This window comes from Haliaeetus albicilla, chromosome 28, assembly GCF_947461875.1.
Source record: "Haliaeetus albicilla chromosome 28, bHalAlb1.1, whole genome shotgun sequence".
Lineage (NCBI taxonomy): Eukaryota > Metazoa > Chordata > Aves > Accipitriformes > Accipitridae > Haliaeetus > Haliaeetus albicilla.
Genome location: NC_091510.1, coordinates 837,335 through 857,325, shown reverse-complemented (window position 1 = coordinate 857,325; position 19,991 = coordinate 837,335).

Here is a 19,991-nt window from a genome sequence, read left to right as displayed (position 1 = left end):
TAATTCAGGGCATTTGACTACAGTAATTAAGCTGCAGGAGGTGCTAAAAATGAGGGACAGCCAAGGGGGCAAGAGCAAGAGACACTTTTGCTCTGACCAGAGTCAAGCTATGCGAGCTGGGAAGAAGCAGGCCAATAACTGCTCACATTAACGGGTTTGAAATTATCTGTACATGTTCATGGGAGTGTTGCAAAAGCCGCTGCAGACAGCTCAGGGGAGAGCCCTGCTCTGTGAACAGTAGAAGCCAAAACTGGCCAAGCAAAGTAACTAACTCCTGGGCTGATCAAGAGGCGATGACAGCACTGCAAACACAAAGGCAGCAGCACCATTACAGAACGCAGCTGTCTGCCAGCACACCCAGAGAGGGAGAATGGCTCGATTCCCTTGCAGCAAAGACGACGGAGGAAAAACAAACTACCACCAACATCAACAAGAAAAACCAAGTGTGCAAGGCATGGGGAGATCATGGGAGGCATAAAAGATGATGCTAAGAGTGGTGTAAAAGGTTATGGGCCACTTCCAGCACTGGAGTAACTCTCCAGTGCTGGCATCCAGGGTGCAGTTAGCCCAAGAATCATTTAAGGGAGGAAAGTAAGGTGAAATCAGCATGAAATATTATCCCACTCAAAACATATACAGCCCAGGGGGCAGCCCAGAAATGTATGCTGCAGTTGTACTAGCTGTCTTTAGAAGGCTGCCTAATCTTGTGATTATTTACATTTGCAGCTCTGCCTGCTCAGATAATAAGAGCAGTCAGGGTACCAGTTGATTGCTGGAGGAACTGGGGAGGAATTTTAATCCCAGACCCTCTGTTCCTGCATTGCACAGTTGGCAAGGTGCATCACTGCAGGCAGCTCAGCTCTCCCGACATTGTCAGAGCCATGGTTTTGGATTAGATACACAGTGATCTGATGCATGATGACAAATGTCATGTTGCACAATTCACCCAAAGTATGTGGGTATCTGGTATAAATATACACCTTGTCATCTGTTACAGTGCTTAGGAAACTTGATTGCCTCTCTGCTCAACCTAGCGTGGAAGTCTGTAGCTGGCAGCCTTCCTCCGTTCCACCCCCTCCCAGGCTTCTCATGTGGACCGGGATAGCCAGGGACCAGAGGGGTCAATCCATAGGGTGAGGGACCTCCAGCCCGCATATGCCTAGGGGCAAGTACAGGAGGCACACTCCTCAGCAGAGATTTACGAGAAGCCAGGATGCTTCATCTGATCTCTTAGGCTAATCCCAGTGTCAGGATTTAGACAGCAGAGCCGGATCTCTCTGCCGTGAGGTCTAGGGGAAGAGGCAGCGCGGTGGATCTCTGCCCTGTGAGTATGGGCACTCTCATACAGATGACCTGGAGAGCATAATGCAGTCAGAGGTGCTAAAGGAAGGGGTGTTGGGGTTGCTCCTGCTTCTCTCCATCTTCCAGATAAATCTGCAGGTGGACAGAAGCCTGGCTTCTGGCATTCACAATGGATGTGACTTTTTTTCCTGAGTTTTGTGGGGCATCGTAGATTATTTCTTCCTCTGGAAGCAACTCCCAGAATAAAAGGTTCATTTCATTGACATCCTCACTGTAGAGCTTTTGGGGCCTTGCTCTGATGATAACATGGAGCTGAGGGGGCTAAGCTGTAATTCAGTGAGTAAAGGCACTTCCTAGGGCTTTGGGAGGGTAGGGGGTTGTGTGGCTCTGAGAGACAGGGGAATATCAACTGAATGAGGCACTATCTTGTTATCAGAGCCCAGAAACCATACACGCACACACCAGGGCAGCTTAGCAAAGCAAGGAAAAAGCGGTACTGTAGGCATGGGCTGTGAGGGGGGGGGTCAGCATGCAGAGTTGGGAGCGGGGAGGGGGTGGCTGGGAAAGAGACTTCCACATGCTCCTCACTGCAGCCATGGCAGGTCTCCCCCATGCTCCTGGGCAATGCAGGGCTCGCTGGGAGCTGCCAACAGCCCGTGGGTCCTCCTGATGTCCTTAAAAGCTGAGGCTGCTCAGCATTTCGGGGACATGTTTAGCAGCTCCCAAGATTGGGTCCAAAGCGCTCACCATTTTTGTTTACAGACTCAGGGAGGTAAAAGAGAGCCTCAGCACAGCTTGAACGTATTTTTTTAGGGGATTCTGTTTCTAAACAGCATTCTGAAGAAGAAGATCCTTCATGAGCATTACATAGAGGATGATCAACCCTGCAGCACAGCAAGCAGCTTTGTGGCAAAGAAACCAGAACCCCACTTTGCATCCTAGCTCTGGAAAGGGCTTGCAGGCTCTGCAAGAGACCCAGGCTGCGGGGCGGGGAGGCAGAGGAGAGAGGCAGGAGTGATGTACTCAGGACCATCCCAGAAGCGAGGAGCAGGGGCACTACCTAGCTAGAGGGGTGGACTGGCAGTGATCAGATGCCATGCAGGAATGGGGCAGCGGAAAGAAATGGGGGATCGGATTTATGGATGGGAAGGAGAATGAGATGAACAGGAAGAACAAACATTACAGAAGACCTGAACACCATCACAGCACTGGTGGGTTTTGGGAGGACAAGCGGTTTAGTGGGGAGGTGTATGGAGATTGAGACACCTGAGACCCACTGCAGTCGTCTACCAAGCAGGCAGACCCTCATCAGGCAGTAGGCTTGCTTTCCCAAGGCAGTACCAGAGGCTCATGTGCAGAATTCTGCCAAAACCTGGGGCAAACCGTCGTAAACCATCCAGCGCCGAGCACCGGCGTCTGCCCTCTCAGCCCCTCGCCGGCTGAAGCCCCCGGTCCCCTGCATTGTCACTAGAGGTCAGTGCAAGCCCAGCAAACGCCTCACTGGCTCTGTCTTGCGATCCTACGGTTTGAGGCATGGGCATCCCCAGCCAGGGACAGCGCTGCTTTATCACCGTATAACTCAGCAATGGGAGCGTGCCCCAGCCTCACTCGGCAGATCTCGGATGGGGTCCTTGCTGGCCCGTGGCATGCCATGTAGAAGAAGAACGAGGCATGTCAGGGGCGTCTTGTCCCCACGTAAGAGGTAACATCATTGGGAGTGCTTATCGCCAATGAGAAACCTACAGGGCGAGTGGAAGTGGAAGAAGAAACTCTACGGGGGGATGAGCAAAAACTTTCTAACCATCAGGCCTGAGCAGATGACCGTGGCTCAATTCCCGTTGGCCACTGAGAGCTGTTTTGAGCTCAAGGGGGATGTGCCCCTCACTCCTGCAGTTAATGCCATCCCCTCTGCGTGCCATGTACTGTCAGAGAAACTGAGGCAGAGAAACTGCACCAAGCTGGGGCACGCAGGCTGGAAGCAGAGAATGGAGGAGATACTGGGGTGCCCTGAAGATGGAAAGACTACAGTCCTTTAGGACCTCCACAGTTCCTGCTTCAGGGCTAGACCCTTTCCAGGTAACTCCCCTTTACTTCCAGTGGATCTTAACAAGACAAGGTCTTTCTCAGTTTCCCAAAGAGCAAGCCCTAGGTTCCTAAAGACTGATTGCAGCAGGCCAGTAGCTAACTCTGTATTAAGGTAACCAGCTTTTGGGGGTGTGGTTTTAATACTGATGCGTTGCCAGTGAAATCTGTGGGAGCTGCAGAGGCTCAGCAGGGTCCATCAATTTAAGTATCTCACTTCCAACACCCAAGTCAGAATAATGGAACATGGACACCTAGTAGAGACCTTAAAACCCCAGAGCAGGGAGACAAAGAAATCAGAGGAGGCATTGCTTTTTTTTGCCATGTGCCTACCAGAAGATTTGCAATGACCTTGCTGCAATAAAGGCAAAGTTTGTATTTGCGGTGCAGTAAATCTAGTGGTCCCTGCTGTATAATTGCAAGCCCATAGAGAGGCATGACTGCTCTTTTGCTGGGGAAAAGGGAATCATGGGTGGAAGTGTGGTAGAGCCCAAACAACAGGAGATAAATGAAGCTGAGCATAGGAGGAGAGTTTTCCCCCTCAAGTTCAGAGGATTCTGCAAATTATAAAGCATTTGTTTGATCCAGTCATCAAAGCTCTGGCAGAGGTGAGAGAGGTCCAGGAAAAGGCCGGGCTTTGGGGAGTTCTGGGAGTTTCCGTTGTGCTTTGGACAAGTGCCTTCTTCCACCCCCTCAGCCTAACCCCTCAGGTGTTGGAGAGGAGACCTCTCTTCCTCCAGCCATTTGCACCCTCGGCACACATCTCCCTCAGCTGTCCCCTCCCGGGCTGCCTCTGTAGGAGCAGGAAATCAGAGGGCACCCGCCGGGCTCTTTCTGCGATGTGCTGCACTTGGGACAAGGGAAAAGGAAAGGCTGTGGACATAGCGGGCAGTTCAGCGGAGATCTGCGGGGGCAGGACTGATCCAGCTACCCCAAAGCCTTCAGCTGTGCCTCCCTCGGCAGCAGAGAGCTCAGAGGGCAAGGAGGGGATATCCTGCCCCCAGGCATGGAAGGGGGACTGGCTGTTTAGGCCATGCTTGCTGCGTGCCAGCACATGTAAAGCTGGCGGTCAGCTCACCCCTCACCGTCTCCCCGCTGCTGTCCTGGGCAGCTGCCTGCTGCACCCGTGCCTGCAGCTAACGGGCAGCAATGAGTGGTGGGAGGAGACAGGCCTCCAAGGAGAACCTTTCCGTACTACTTTCACAACGTGACTAGCAAACAAGGGCATTCGGGTCAGGATTCACAAACCCTCAAGCAGCTATCGGTCATGAAGAATCAAGCACAGTCCCATCCAGACGCAGCGTGCTTCGGAGCAGAATCAGTGCAGCGCAGGAGTGAGACCAGGCTGACCTGTAGTGCCCACGGAGCCGTCACTGCACACTGGCCCTTATGAACATTCACGTTCAGATGACTATGGCTTTGACACATACTAAGCACCTACGCTGAACTTCTCCCATGCTGGGTCTCTCTGTCCCATTTTATTTTTCCACTCACAGGGAAAAAAGATTTTTGCACTATCTGCTTCTAAGGCAAAGCTTAATGAAAAGCAGATGCTTTCTACCATGACTGTTTCCTTTCATCCTTCCCTAGATGACTTCTACCCTTGCCCTACTGCGGAGACAGAAGCAAAATTTGGCAAAGCAGCAAGCTGGGAGTCATGCAGGAGCCCTTTATTGCCCAGGGGAAAATCAATGCCACTTAGCCAACAAATATGCTATCGATAAAAACACTACTTGCTCAGAGAAGCCACGATCAGGAAAGTTAGCCCGTTCCTAACTTTGTGACCAATCTAACTGTGTTGCACATGTCTCCAAATATCAGCAAAGCTTTTGTGCTATAGTGGAGTCAGATCTAGATGCAATTCAGGTAGAAAACACTGCAGAGCCATGCATGTGTCATGCCGGGTGGAGCAAAGAGAACAAATTGTCATCCCGATGTTGTAACCTTACTCTTTTCCCCAGAATCATTGATCTTAATGGGATCCAAGCAAGATGGAGTGCTTCTTTCATCAGAGTGCTCTCTCTATGAGAAGGTGCAATGGATGGGAAGCCACAGACCCTGAACTCTTGCTTCTCGTATCTTTCACTGTTTGGAATTGCTCTGTTTATAACAGCATCCTTCATATGCATGGATTCATCTCAACTTGCATAGTTTCACATAACCTATTTTACAAAGGTTAAGATCATGGCTGCAAAGTCACCACCAGCTGGTCTGGGAAGACAGATTTCTAGTATAAGACAGAGAAATTATACTCCTTCTGCCTTCTGGGTCTGCTGAAACTTTGTGCCTGACTGTTCCCAATATGCAAAACAAGGCTACTATCTGCATTCCCACCTTCAACACAACCAGATTAACAGGTACAGTTTAGGCACCACTTGTCATTATTTAACCAAAAGCACCCTTCTCCTGATCTGATCCCCAGCCCTTCCAGGGCTGGGCTGGCTGACACCCCCCACCATGTCACCCCCCACCATACTGCTTCCTTGGGGACTGCCTTCCTCTTGCTTCCCAGTGCTGCCACCTTCCAGAGCTCCCACAGGTACTCAAAGGGCAAATGTCTTAGCTTTAACCCTCAAAGCCTTCAGCAATTATCTTACATCACATTTGCCACTCTTCTCTATATCACATGTGCACTCTAAGTTCCCACCAGCGTTGAAAGCTTCCAACAGCCCTTGCCTTTTCAAAGGGCACTGCAGACAGCCATTTACACTTTAAATAGATATTAAAATGAAGCCACCTGCACGCCTTCCAGTTCCCAAACTGCAGAGCAGAGTGATGGATAATGGAAGCGTACCAACACATCAACAGTTTCCACTAGCAACTGCTGCAGAATAGCATGATACCAACTTCAAATATGGACAGGAAATGGCTTTTGATATCAAATGTAAGTTTCAGCCCCACAAGAGTCTCTAAAAATAAGCATTTTATTCCTACCCACCCTTGGTTTGATACCAAATGGACAGTGGAGAAGGACCAAACTCCAGAAACAGAAATAATAATAGAGGTACAGTTTTAATTAACTGATCCTATATTCTTCCAGTTTCTACTGGACCCACTGCCTCATTCAGCACACAGAAGTGCTCCGCGAATGAGGCTATCTTCCTTATTCACTCTGTGGCCATATTTATCTGCACACCAGCAGCGCACTGCACAGCATACAGAACTCTGCTTCCCTCCTGGGCTTTTCAATTTGCCTCGTTATTATCACTGCTGAGCAGTTCCCAAATTCAAAAGGACTTTTGTCTTCCAGTCACCCCTACAAAACCAAACCATTATCACAGGCATTTTGGAGACAGGGGAATTGATTCATAGGCAGATCACAGCTAAAAATCTGCAATGCTGACCATTAATTTTGGCCACCACAGTGGCTGGCTGCCTCTACATACAAAAGGAAACAGCTCATGGCCACTACTGAAAAGTTGGGTGTATGTGATTTGCTCAGAATCACATTCAGAGTCCATGGTAAAGGCAAAGAGAGAAGAGTGGGCTTCTACAACCCACTGGAATGTTCTCAATACAGCTAGCTGTTTTCATCTTCTTGCCTGCACACAGAGGTAGAAGGAAGGTTGCACGCATCTCCTTAAGCCACCAGTCACCTCAGGTTAGGATTCCTGATCTGAGAAACACCAGGAAACTTCCCACCAATGTGAACCTTCTGGATGGGAAACACAAGAACACAAAGATAAATGTCAAAGGATCAATTAATCTTAGGTGCCACTATCAAGACACCAATAACCCATGTATAGGAATCTCCTTGCACTCAAAGCACAGCTCCCATGGGTTTCAGCTGTAGTGGTGATTTCTGCAAAGCAGACCCCAAGGGCTCCCATCAGCCTCTTTCCTCCTCTACGATAATTCATGTCTATGAAGATCTGCTTTTAAACAATTGAGCACAAGCTCTGTCTTGGCTGAGAACCAAGTGCTGCACATTTGCATCCCAACTTTATGCCTTCTTGTGCATTGAGCCCATCCAGATGGCAGGGCTGTATTCGAGGCTTAATGATCTGCTTCGCCTCCCCCCAGTACAGGCACAGTAAATCATTGGCAAATCTTCCCGATGGTCTTTTAGAGGGAAGACAGATCAAATACATATAGTGTGTTTTAAAATACCAAGTCCTCGGGAAAATTATGGTCTGCAACATTGGTGCAGAGCATGGATTCAACTGGATGACTTTAAATGCTTGCAAGTAAGCTTTCCCTGCCAGCTCACACTTCCCAAGTCCCCACGCCTCGGACTCCCTCCTTTGCCAGGCAAAGATCTTGCCAAACTTGGCTTGCTCACTCCGCTTTTGGTCACTGAACTGAGCAACTGCCCCTGCCCCCTCCAAAGGAAGTCTCTTTGAGCAGAGACAGGCAGACCAAAACTTTTGGAAAAATCTCAAGAATAAAAGCCAGAGTTTGATCTGTTTGAAGGTTGGGCACTGCTCACCACAGAGGGTCCTGGAACCCTGGCTTCCAGGGCAGAATTTTACACACCCAAGTCATGGTGAGGAGATGTACGTGTTCATGACATGAGACGCGGCTGCATCTTCTGCCCGCAGAGCACTGCACAGAATACAGCGATCTGCTCACAGGACCAGACCTCAAACACTAGAGAGAGATCTTAAGATATCTTTACATGTGGCCACATAAGACACTTTTCTCATTTGACAAGAGAGTAAGGTGGCATACACAAACTTAGTCTCAGTAAATGGCCACGGCGATCTGACTGCCCCCCCCCCAACATCACACAGAAAGCTGAGGCAGAGGCAGGCACTGCCTCTGAATTGTCCTGACAGCATTTAACAGCCTTAACATGAAGATACCTCTGTGTCCAGCCTGGGGACCTCCATCTCATTCTCTTCAAACTTTCCAGTATCTATACTGACTAAGGCAAAGGCTTCGCACTCTGCAGTCCTTGCTGCTACCGAGCTCTGACCTCTCCCAAAAGTTGCTCCCACTGTGCCTGCTCAGTGAGGCATGGTCCTGTGTTGAAACACCATGTGCTCTTGTATTTAAAGATCGGTTAATAGTTTGGGATGTCAAAGCAATTAATTCAGGCTCACACCAAACTTAATTGTGACATTTCCTGGGTACTCAATTTTGTTCCTCAAATTAAGTCTTTTTATCATCAAAAGACTGTTTTCCAGTGAGTGCAGTACACTTATAAGAAGAAATTCCCTCCTGTGGAGTTCACTGTGTTTCTGTCCACCGGCTCTGACAACTTAAGTTATTTGTATGTCTTGAGCTAACCATCTGCATAGGAGTAAGCATCAGCTATAACTTACATGTAATATACTGCACAAAATAGAAATACATCCACATGTGCATTCAAACAAAATGTCAATGCTATTTCTCAAAGAATATGGGAGCAAGGGCCAGGGGCCAGCAAAATAATTTTCAGCTTTTAAGTGACAGACAATGGAAGTGATCCAGTCTTGCATCTCATAAGTACTGGCAGATTGGCCAGGATTTGGATGCTAACAAAGAGATTCAGTACATGGGCCTGGTTTCAATTAATGAGCATGTGTCCATATGGCTCTGTGTGTGTATGTGTTTATACTGAGTGTTCTTTCTGTTAATGGGTGTTGCATAAGTACAAGGGTGCATGTGTGTGCCTGTGAAGACAGGTTCAGAGCTAGTTCAAAGATGCTCAGCAGCACAGTCAAAATTTAGTGTTGACACCCAGGACAAAAGGTCTTGTCTATTAGCTGTGACAAGACCCTGGAAATACTGTATTTTAAACAGAAAACCTCTCTTCCCTGGCAGGAGACCAGATCCACGTGACAGCAGTGAAAGCACCAAACCCAAGCTGCTGACCATGCGGGATCTGCCACTGCGTTGGGGCAGGGCAGCAACAGCTGGTGCCAGGACAAACCCCCCCCAGGCAGACAGAAGGACCGAACACCATCAGATCTGCTCCAGGCAGACATACCGGCCAGGCTGCCCCGCTCTGCCTGCGGTGCGAGGAGGCAGAGACTGCCAGCGCTTACTGCTCAGGTGCCTGGTACCAGTCTCCTCTTGCAGCGGCCGATCCTGCCGTTGGCCGCTCTGGCCAGGTTGCCTCCCTAGGAAGTGTCCCGCTCTGCCCGTGCCTGCAGCCAGCCCACCCGTGTGCACGTCAGCCCATGCACCTGCCTGAGATTTGCCAGCAAACAACATAGCTGTGTGTCTTGCCCACAGCACTTGCTTCTCCCTTAGCTTTTTTTTAAAAACAAGGTAGTTGTCAGATGGGTAGAAGGAGGAATAGGCAATTGAGATAAAATACTTTGTACATGATAGGAAATTCAAACCCAGCAATTTTTAAACAATTTGTACATCCTTAAGCTTAATTTAATTCTTTACCCCCCCCCCCCCCCAGTTTCTTAAGTTATAATTGGTTCTGCAAATGATAGGCTAATTGAAAATTAAGATGTACTAATGAGGTTGATGATGACCATACAGAACCAGACTCTGATAAGGTGCTTACCTGCAATTTTAGGGTTATCTTGCCTTTCCAGCGCTACATTTCTTTCCCCCAAGATGCACTAACTTTGCATTGTTCTAACTAATGCTTAATTTAAGCTGGGGCACTTTCATCTCTGTTGATATCAGTGCATAAATGTTTGCTTTAAGTACCCCTTCAAGCTATTCTCTCATTTTATTCCCAACAGCCACATACACAGGGCTCAGGAGCCGACAGTCCTGGCATATCTGTGGATCCTACAGAGCAAGACAGCAGCCTGATAATCAGCAGCGCAAGACCGAAAGCTATTCAGGAAGGAGGGGGTTAGGACAAGATATGCCACAGGATCAGACTAAGTTCAGGGATAGCTCAACTGCTTGGAAAGAAGTCTGGGCCCGGATATCCTAAAAGCTCTGGGACTATGTGTAAGACATTCACCCTTGCCCTGCCAGACCCCTGGCAGCAATGCAGCCATTACCTAGCCCAGTTTTAATCCTAACTCTAGCTGCAATAGAGTTAACCAGCTTCTGCATAAGCACTATACATAAACATTTACTCCTGCCAACACCAGCCCTTCTCCATCCTGGGGAACATGCTGGGTGGAACAACAGTATGAACACTTCAGCATCTACTGCTCAAAACCATAGCCTTAATTGCCACTCATCCCTCACCTGCTGCACACTGAAACCTTTTGGACCTTTTACAAGTTGAGACATTCTCCATCTTCTATACCGAACAGTTATTTTGGTGCCTTCTTCCAATGCAGAGATAATCCCCTATGACAATTAGTAATGAAAACCACAAAGTAATCCACAACCAAACTATTACTCCTGATTTTCTTTACAGAAGCACTTCTAGTATCTGAACACCTCAGAAATACTCTCTGCACCTTGTGTTAATTTTCCTGCCCAACTCCATGCCCACTCTGTTTCCCCACAGGGTCAAATACACTCTGAATTATCATTTTCCCCTCACTGTAATTCTGTGATGTAGGAAAGCCTAATTCGGAGTGCTCAAACACAGCTTTAAGGGCTTTCATAAATCACGGTCTAGAGTATCCTGCAGCACAATGACAGAGCTAAGTATGAACATAAGCCCTTCAGGGAACCAGTACCTGAGAACAGCTCTACCCTGCCACAACACAACCCCCAGCAGCACTTCTGGGGCCAAACGCCAACACCACAAACCTTGACTGGACTGAAGAGCCCACTCTGAGGACTCCCAGCTGGAAGCAATGAGAAGTAAGGGATCTCAAGAGTCTCAGGTCCTTCTAGGACCCCCGGGCACATGTAGTCCAAATGACTCAAGCATCAGGGTACTGCCTGGAGCCTCTCATCCCACCAACAAGTCTCTCAGACCCAGCATCTCCATCCTTTCATGCCTCTGTGAAACACTTCAGAGCCTCTGTGCATAATGTGACTCTTCAAGCCCTCACAGTACAAGCAAGTCACCCAGTCCTCTCTTCTGTGAGGGCATGGTGCCTTGAGAGAAAGCAATCACCAAAGTCCTCGAGAGAGCTTGGTGGAGGGGCAAATGCCCACTCCTCTCTGTGCATTCCTCTTCCTCAGCGCTGTGAAAGCCATCCCGGAGAGTCACGTTGATGAGGAAGTTGCTCACAGGACAGGTTAACTCCACCAAACCTGGATGGATAAAGGTGATGAACTCCCATCTCCTTCCCCCCAGAGAACCCTGCAAGTGACCAAGGAGAGTGTCTTTGAGAGGGGCACTTGTCTCAGGGGGAAGGCACTTGGGAGGATCCCAGGAGGGAGCCTATTGCACAGGTTGTGGGAGGTCAGGAGGCTGAATGGGGAGAAGCCTACCGAGAGAGAGAAGGGCAGAACGGTAGACGTCCAGCCACGGACTATGCAAAGGAAACCCCTTGTCTGCCATCTTCCCTCCAAAAGGAGCCCTTTGACAGCTCTAGGAGACCCCCATAAACAAAAACCACATCACAGGCCCCTGAGGTCCCAGCTCTGCTCAGGAGTCCTGAAGGCAGCACACAGCCAGTGCCACGAGACGTGGGCCAGGAGGACAGGAGCGGTGTGGTAGGCGCGTGGACAAGTGAAGTGAGAAATGCAGGGAGGTGTATCTGTCTGGCAGAGCAGCAAAGCCGGGAGTGGGACTGGGGACCAGAGCTGAGGGATAGCAAGAGGACTGGAGTGCTTTATGGGTGGGGTTAAATTCCAACACTCATTTATTTTAAAAGCCTTTTTATTTCCCTTTGATGATGGGATGCAATTACAAGCCTAAATTAATATGCTAAGACAACAGACAACAGGTGGATACCAATCAGGAGGGGAATAAGAAGAGACAAAGAAGCAATTCTGGTCAGTCTGACAGGTTGTGAGCTCAGCAGCCTCCTACCCACCCATATCCATTCATAGGCACATCGATCTTCGTCCTTCAGACTCTGGTTTCACTCTTTCCAGGATCATTTTATTACTGTCTTTGTCCTCATCAGCATTTTTATTATTTATTTACTCCAAAGCTGTTAGGGACCAAGTGCCTGAGGTCTCACGATGATGGAATTCGCAGCCAGGAAAGAGGCCTGAAGTTTCGTAGATGAACCAAGGGAGAGGGCAGAAGACCAGCTCAGAACTCATGAATAGCTGTGCCCCTGTATCTACAGCAGCCCGCACACGGGATGCCAGGCCTGCAGTCTGACCTGCAAGCGAACAGGGAATCCGCGTGGCATCTACATATCCAGAGCTGGTCTGAAGCTAGAAATTTGCAGGTTCCAGCCTGACACCATGCTGGGGCTATTGAGGGGAAAAAAAGCAAGCAATTCTTCTGTAGGGTTCGGCGTTTGGAAGATCTCGCGATGTCACGGAAAGTTAGAGGGTTAGTCACAGCCTTATGATGTCTGTAATCCCGCCTACCCTTGTTAGTATAAAAGGAATTGACTGCGCAATAAAAGGCGGAAGTTGGCGCTCACACTGTGTGTGTTATCTGTCTCTTTCCTTGGTCTGGGGTTGACCAGTGATCTAATTGTGGCACCTTGATATGCAGCGAACGCTACATTCTTCCACCCCGGTGATTCATTCTTCCGTGTCTCAGACATCACAGAGCTGAAGCCAACCGTACCTTTTCAAGCGTTTTCTCCCTCAATTTAATACAGACCTAGGTACCCACAGCAAGGACTCCTATCCTTTAAGAAAAAGCTAACAATACTAAATACCAGTTTTCATCCTTGTAAAATCACTGAGGCCAATGCCAAGTATGTGACAGATTTAACTCTTTGGAGAGCATGAAGGGCTAAAACATAGAAATCACTTAGCTGAGTTGAAATCATTACCTTTATGGAAAGTAACACAAGCTGATAATTTTTATAAGGATGACAAATTCACTTCTTCCAGCATAATTCATCCTAGAGAACCTGAGTGCACTTTCTGGATGGCAAACAGCAGCTACTTTTAAATTTTTGCAAATGTCTTGACAAGCAATTAAAGTTATCATAGCACTTAGGCAATTCTTCCTCTAAGAGTATGGAATAACCCGAATACCTGGTAGCATCAGTAACTTGCATAGGTGGGTGTACTGATTTTAAATGTACATAATAGGATGCAAAACACAGAAGACAAAACTGTGATGCACCTTCACTTGAAACAGCACTCTTCCTCCCTGCTTTTGAAGTGAAACCCAGGTGCTAACAAAGCCATCCACTCATTTTGCCTCTAACTTCAGTGGGACCAGGATATCAAGAAAGACACAGAAACCGAACCAGAAACAGAGGGGTAAAAACCCAGTAAAGAGACCATGGCATAAAGAGAGATGAGAATGATTGGCTTTGCTCGGTTTCAAGAGGGAATAAATAAGTGAGGGCTGCAACGATAAAAATAATAGATAAAATATCAAAGGAAGAAGGCAAAATGACTGCCTTGAGCAGGAAATGGAAGGGCATTCAATTACAACAGAGGCAGGTACAGTGAAAGGCTTTCCACATGGCACCTAAATAACTTGTGGAACTTATTGTTGGAAGATGTCATTCAGGTTAAGAATTTAGCAAAATGTAGAGCAGGATTCATGTGTCTTTCAATGGATGGGAATTTTTAGGAGCTTTGTGTTTATCGCAGGACATAAAAAACAGCTTCTAGGTAGCAGGGATTAAGCAGAAAGAAAACCTCCAGGAAGGTTATCCCTAAACAATGTCCTGTGGGATGCTCTGCTTTCCTCTGAAGTGCTACAGACAAGCCAGAGGTAGCCTACCTCATCCTGATCTCATCCACAGAATAATACTAGGGAGGTGTTTTCACAGCTGAATGGAGGAATTGTATGCTATTTAATTGGAGCCCATTGGAAATGCTTAGCGGCATCGCAGGCTGCACTGCCAGGAGATCAATTATTACATCAGTAAAAGGAATTAAGAGCTTTGTCAGAAAAACATCAGGAAAGCAACCGCCCTAAAAGATATATAGACCAAATTCTCGTGCTGTCATTGCTGAGATGGAAGAGGGCCCCCTCGCCCCGACTCTGTGCGGCAGCAGGAGGGAAGCAGATTACAAAGAGCAATTCCTCCCAGTCCTCCAGGTGAAAGTACCACTTTCTGCCAGTTCCCAATAATGTTAGTGGAAAAGCTCCTCCTGGGCTGATACGCATTGACCTACAGAGCCACATATGTGAATACAGTAAGTGTTGACCTCAATGTCACAAGATAAGAGTGGCAGCCACAGCATAATGGCTTAAGGTTGTTGCATAGTTTATTGACCACAGAGAGGCTCTGTCTGCCTGGTGGGAGCTGGGCTGGCAGCCCTCAGCCCCACAGCAGCTGGAAGAAGAGAGCAGAGCTAAGGGGGACAGAGACCACTTTGGAGGTAGGTACCAGCTCTTTTCATCAGCAGGTGTGTGAGAAAATGTGGTCATGCCTGGCTATGGAGGGGAAAGAAGGAAGGAATGGAGCTTTTTTCTTGAGTTGGATCCTGAAGTGTTGGTTCATGGAAAAGGAACAAACATTCTAAGGATGAGGCTACAATCTCCAAATATAAGGCCATTTGCCTATAGGATGTAAATCACAGTACTTCTGCAGACTCCAATGGAACAACTCAGTGGCACACTAGCCCCTAGTTCCAAACAACAGAGGAGCCCAAGATCATTTCTATTTTAGAAAGAGTTCTGAACAACTTTTTTTTCTTCTTTTTTTTTTTCCCCAATGTCAAAAGCAACAATACAATCCTATTATTTCTCTGGAGCAAAATAACCTCTCTTTCCTCCTGTGTCCCTTACCACCCCAGAAATCTAAAAGATGACCAGGATGGGGAAGAACAGCCAGCTGGTGTCTGAGAGAATATAACAAAGAATGGACAGTCGGGTAAGCTAGTTACCTGCTAGAGGACTTGGACAGACCTCCTCTGCATCTCATGAGCCAGCACTGACCATCTCAGCTGCTGCAAATTGCTTACCCCAGTGCACTCTGCTCCTGGTAGGAGTCTGCAGTGCTACACCAGCCATGTTCCTCCCCATCCTTGCCTGCCTCCCACACATGTGCATGCATGCACTGAGGAGGACAAGTTTCCACCTCTGAGTGAGAGGTGACATCTCTTCTCTTCAGGACGGTCGTTCAGTGAGTTGGCAATTTAGTCCGGGCTTTCAAAGCTCTCATGCTGTCCAATGGCTTGACTTGGCTTCCTACTGCTCTGTAGCACTTTGAGGTACTTCATTCTGTAGGGATTTGATTTTTATTCTCTCTGAGATTGGAAAAGAGAGAATCTTTGTTTTAGCATGTATCGGGGGCTAGCTTAGGGAGACTAAAGAAAGGCAAGGTCATAGGTTCAAACTGAGCCATATCATTGTAAAAATGTTAATGAGCCTGTGATAAGAAGGGAACTATGACACTTGCTTGATGCAAATTATTGGACCACAGAAGGGCTATCAAGTCCATCACCTCTGCAGTATGTCACAGACAGCATCCTAATGTCATCTACTGTATCACCCAGATCTCTCCACCAAAGGTATATCAGGCCCAGATCTGCCTGACTTGCAATATCATACCATCTTCAAATTGATTAACTATTCAATTTTCTCAGTAACCTGGAAGGGCAAGTAATAGCTATTATTGCTACTCAGTGCAAGAGAGAATTGTGGCTGAGAGATTACTTAGAGTACAATCAGAACAGCGATCTGAGAACAGCCTGGCTCCCAGACCTCCTCCTCACCCCTACAGCTTCCACCCAGCTCAGCAACAAGATGAAGACTTAACCCATGTCATAAGAAAATTTATACAAACTGTCTGCCCCCCTGGCTGCTTCTTCAGACACTCAGTACTGCCAGAGCAATATTTCATAAGTGACCGCAATAATTCTTTTACCCACTTGTGTGCAAACAGGCAGCATTTTAGTAATCAGATTGGGGTGGTGCTTACCCAGAACGCAAGCAATCCCAATCTGCTACAGTTCTCAGCATGATGGCAGGAGCAGCAGCAGCAGGTTGGCCCCAGCTCTGCAGCAGGTCTCTCCTCTGGCTGCTCCTTGGCTGGCCTTGGACACATCACATCATTCATCATCCGTCCTGCAGCCACCAAGCAATGAGCTCACTGCCAGCACCCCAAAGGGACTCCATGGCTGCCTTGCCCCCAAAGGTTAAAAGGCATAGGTTTATCTGAGCCTTCTCGGAATAGGTTTTTAAGTTCCCCCAGGTGTGCATGCACATAAATACACGCACAAAAGCTTACTGCATGTTGGTTACCAAAAAGATCACATGTGCCCTCTCAAGTAGCATTTACTCTTTTCCTGCTATAAGTCAGTCTGTTTCCTTCCTTCCAAGCTGACCCTTGCCTCTTCCTCTCAAGGGGCACCTGCTTCCTTCCGCAGCTGGCAAAAAAGGAAATATCTTATTGTTCCCTGCCGGATTTCCACTGCTAGCAGCCTTTCACTGGCCAGCCCAGCACGCAAATCACAGCCCCACTCATTCAGAAGGCGGCAGTTTCTTCCAGAGGTCCTGTATTGGTCTGCACTGGGATGTCCCATGAACACACGGGTGAGGGACCCTGCATGACAGACATCTTGAGGGGAGTGTTTACATCGTAATTGACTGTATCCTGTGATTTCTTAAAGGAGAGCAGCTCCTGTTCTCTAGATAGATCTGCAGAGATGACCTCCATCATGTCCTGTAGACTGTGGGAGGGTCAAAGTCTGACAACAACAACATAAAAAGGAAGGTTTGAGTTTCAGATCCAGACAGAGAGTTGCTCCATAGCTTGATATTCCAGGGATCAGCACACCTGGATTGCAAGATATGAGTCTAACCTGGGAGAACCGCCTTCTGATCATGGTGTCTCTTAGGGGCATGACACCAGAGATGTCATGCCTGGTGATGTGATATCTAGAAAATGCAGCAGCACTCTGTGTTGACTCCTCACATGTCCTTCCTCTCCCCTTCTTCCACCACTTTCCCTGTTCTCCTTCACAGAGTCAGCCACTCTTGGAGAATAGCTAAAAATCAGCTTCTGAGCTGGAGGTTTAAAAGGAAATGTTATGGCAAAATCAAAGTTTCAGTACCTGCTAATTTGAAATTAATTTCAACTCCAAAACACTTCCTGAATTTTCTTTAACTGCACAGCAACAGCTTCCATTGCCTGCAGAGTAAATATGGCACTTCTCAGGCCAAGCCAATTTCCAAGTAAACATTACTGGGCAACAGAACAATATCATTTTTAATAGACAGAACTGGTGAAAATGTGTGGGAAAATAATGAAAAGAAAATGTTACAAGAACATTTACAAACCTTCCCTTAAAAAAATGCACACACGCTCAAAATAAGCCTTACAAATGGCCATATACTTTTGGCTAAAACTCAGAAAATGGAAATTTAGAATCTTCAGTGGCCACCAGAGGGCCCTGGGCATGTGTGAGAAACGATCAGCTGAAGTCGACTTCTTAATTCATATCAAAACGCCTGTGTATGCTAAATACCAGGCAAGTCTCCCCATTCATTGCATTTCCTCGTATGCAAGAAAAGAAAAAAAAACAAGAGGAAAAATATTTCTCAAGAGGTTTTTTTTGAGAAAATGCCCATGGACGCTGCCCCAGTAATATGACTGCTGTCTCTCTGCCTTCACATGCAGGACAAGCCACCTTTCATCTTCACAGAGTGAGTATCAGAAAATGACAGACACTTCAGAAAACACGGAGAGGGAGGAAGGGGGAGGGGGGAAGCAAAGAAAAGAGAATATTTCCTTGGGAGGGCATCATTCATGCAATATGCAGGGCATCTGTCAACAGTTCTCAAGGGCTCTGCACATAGGCACAGCCCTTCACCAGCTGGCTGGGGGGCATGTGGTCCTAGACCCTCTGAATCTGGTTAAAGGCATAAAGAAAGATCTTTCTCCAGCACAGCAGCTTTTAGACCCCATGCTGGATGCCAACAGCAATAACCAAGCTGCATAGCATGCACTGGAGACAGTGGAATTGGGCTGGTTTCAGCAGGACCACCAGAAATAGTTGGTTTCCAGTCCCAGGAGACACCTGCACTTTACTGCAGTGAGTAATGCTGTTTGGTATGGTTTGGAGTAGCTTTTATTTGACTTTTGCTTCTTTCCAAGGATACAAATTTGCCCCCCGACAAGGCCAAGGGATGTGTAACTAAATCAACTAATCTGGAGAAATGGACAGTCATGCATTCAGGACTATACGCTGCTTGGGAACCATGAGAGGATCAATGAGATGCTCCTAAGGGATTATGTCTCTTACCTCTCAGTGATTTTTGTGGTGATTCTGACACTCACTTAGAGAGGTGGCATTTAATCTTTAAACTGCTGACAGAACTGAGGTCTCAAGGTGAAACTCAGCCTTAGGCTGAGCAGCAAATATCCTTACTGGTGTACATCTTACCAGCTGCTATGACTGAGGGTGATGAAGAGAGAACAAAACCACTGTAGGATCAGTCAGTAACCAGGAGGCTTTACAATATCTGATTAGTGAATGGTTAATGCTGTGCTTCCTCCCAACTTTTCCAGGCAGAGCCATATCCTGTATCAGCTGGTAAGTGCCAGAATGTGGAGAAGACACAGAGAAAGGGGAGGTAGCTTGCATTAGCTATTGTTCACCAGGGTCAGCCTGCAGTGCATAAACTGAGACAACAGCAAAGACAATAATTCCTATCTTCTGGACTGAGCTGCCCCATCACCTCTCCATCTTAGAAGCAAGCTCCACACAGAATGAAGAGGAACTACAAGAGATGCTTGCTTATGCCAAGTTGGGTTTTTCAAACTGGAGCTGGAATGATAGAGGTGACAGTAGATCATATCTACAAAAATATCAAGAAACCTAAAAATGCAGATCAAAGCCTTTATTTAAAAAAAAAAGAAAAAAGAAAAAAAAAGTTTCTAAGAAATGTAGACCGCCTCATCAGCCTTCTTTAACTAACCTACCTGGGGGCATCTCTAGATCACATGAGAAGCTAACCTTAGGCACACGTATCTTTTCAGCCTAATTTGGTATCTAAATTACAGATGCTGACCCTCAGGTGTCCAGCAGTCTAGGGAAGGTGAGATTATTTCCATTCTATAACCGCTGTTCATGTGGATTATCCCCACTCTGTCTCAGTTACTACAAACTGTAGTAAACTCAGCTGGAAAGCTTGCCAGAACCCAGCACTGGGCAAGTTCAAGGTACATGTACTGCTGCAAGTCTATAACCTGTGGGGCTACATGAAACAGCCAGCACAGAGGAGTCTTCTAGTTTGATCTGCTTCAAAGAGAGTGTCTACCTATACTTCCAAGAAAGGATCCAAGAGCCCACAAGGCAATAAACCCAGGAGGCATCTTGCATGGATATCCAGCAGATTTCTATTCTTAGAATGATTCTAGCATAAAATGTTCCCCAGTTTGTCTTGCTGATGAAGATTGTTCTTAAAACTGGACATGATGAAAGATGCTATCACAGAAAAAGTGCTATCTAGGATGCCTGAGGGGGGCACAATCAGTGTGTGTGAACACAGCATGTGTCACAGTGTATAAGCAAACAACAGCATTATGCTTATGAGCAATACCTCTCCAAGCAGCCAAGCCATATCTCCAGAAGTAACCCAGCTTCAGTTATGCATACTCAAGGGGTACAGAGGGTGTCACATCCCCATTTCTCAGGACAATGACTCAGGTTTGCCGATTCCCAGGTTGGGATTAAGGTGAAAACGATACCAGGGATCCTTTAACTCACTAAACTCAATTTTTATTTGCTCACAACAAGAATTG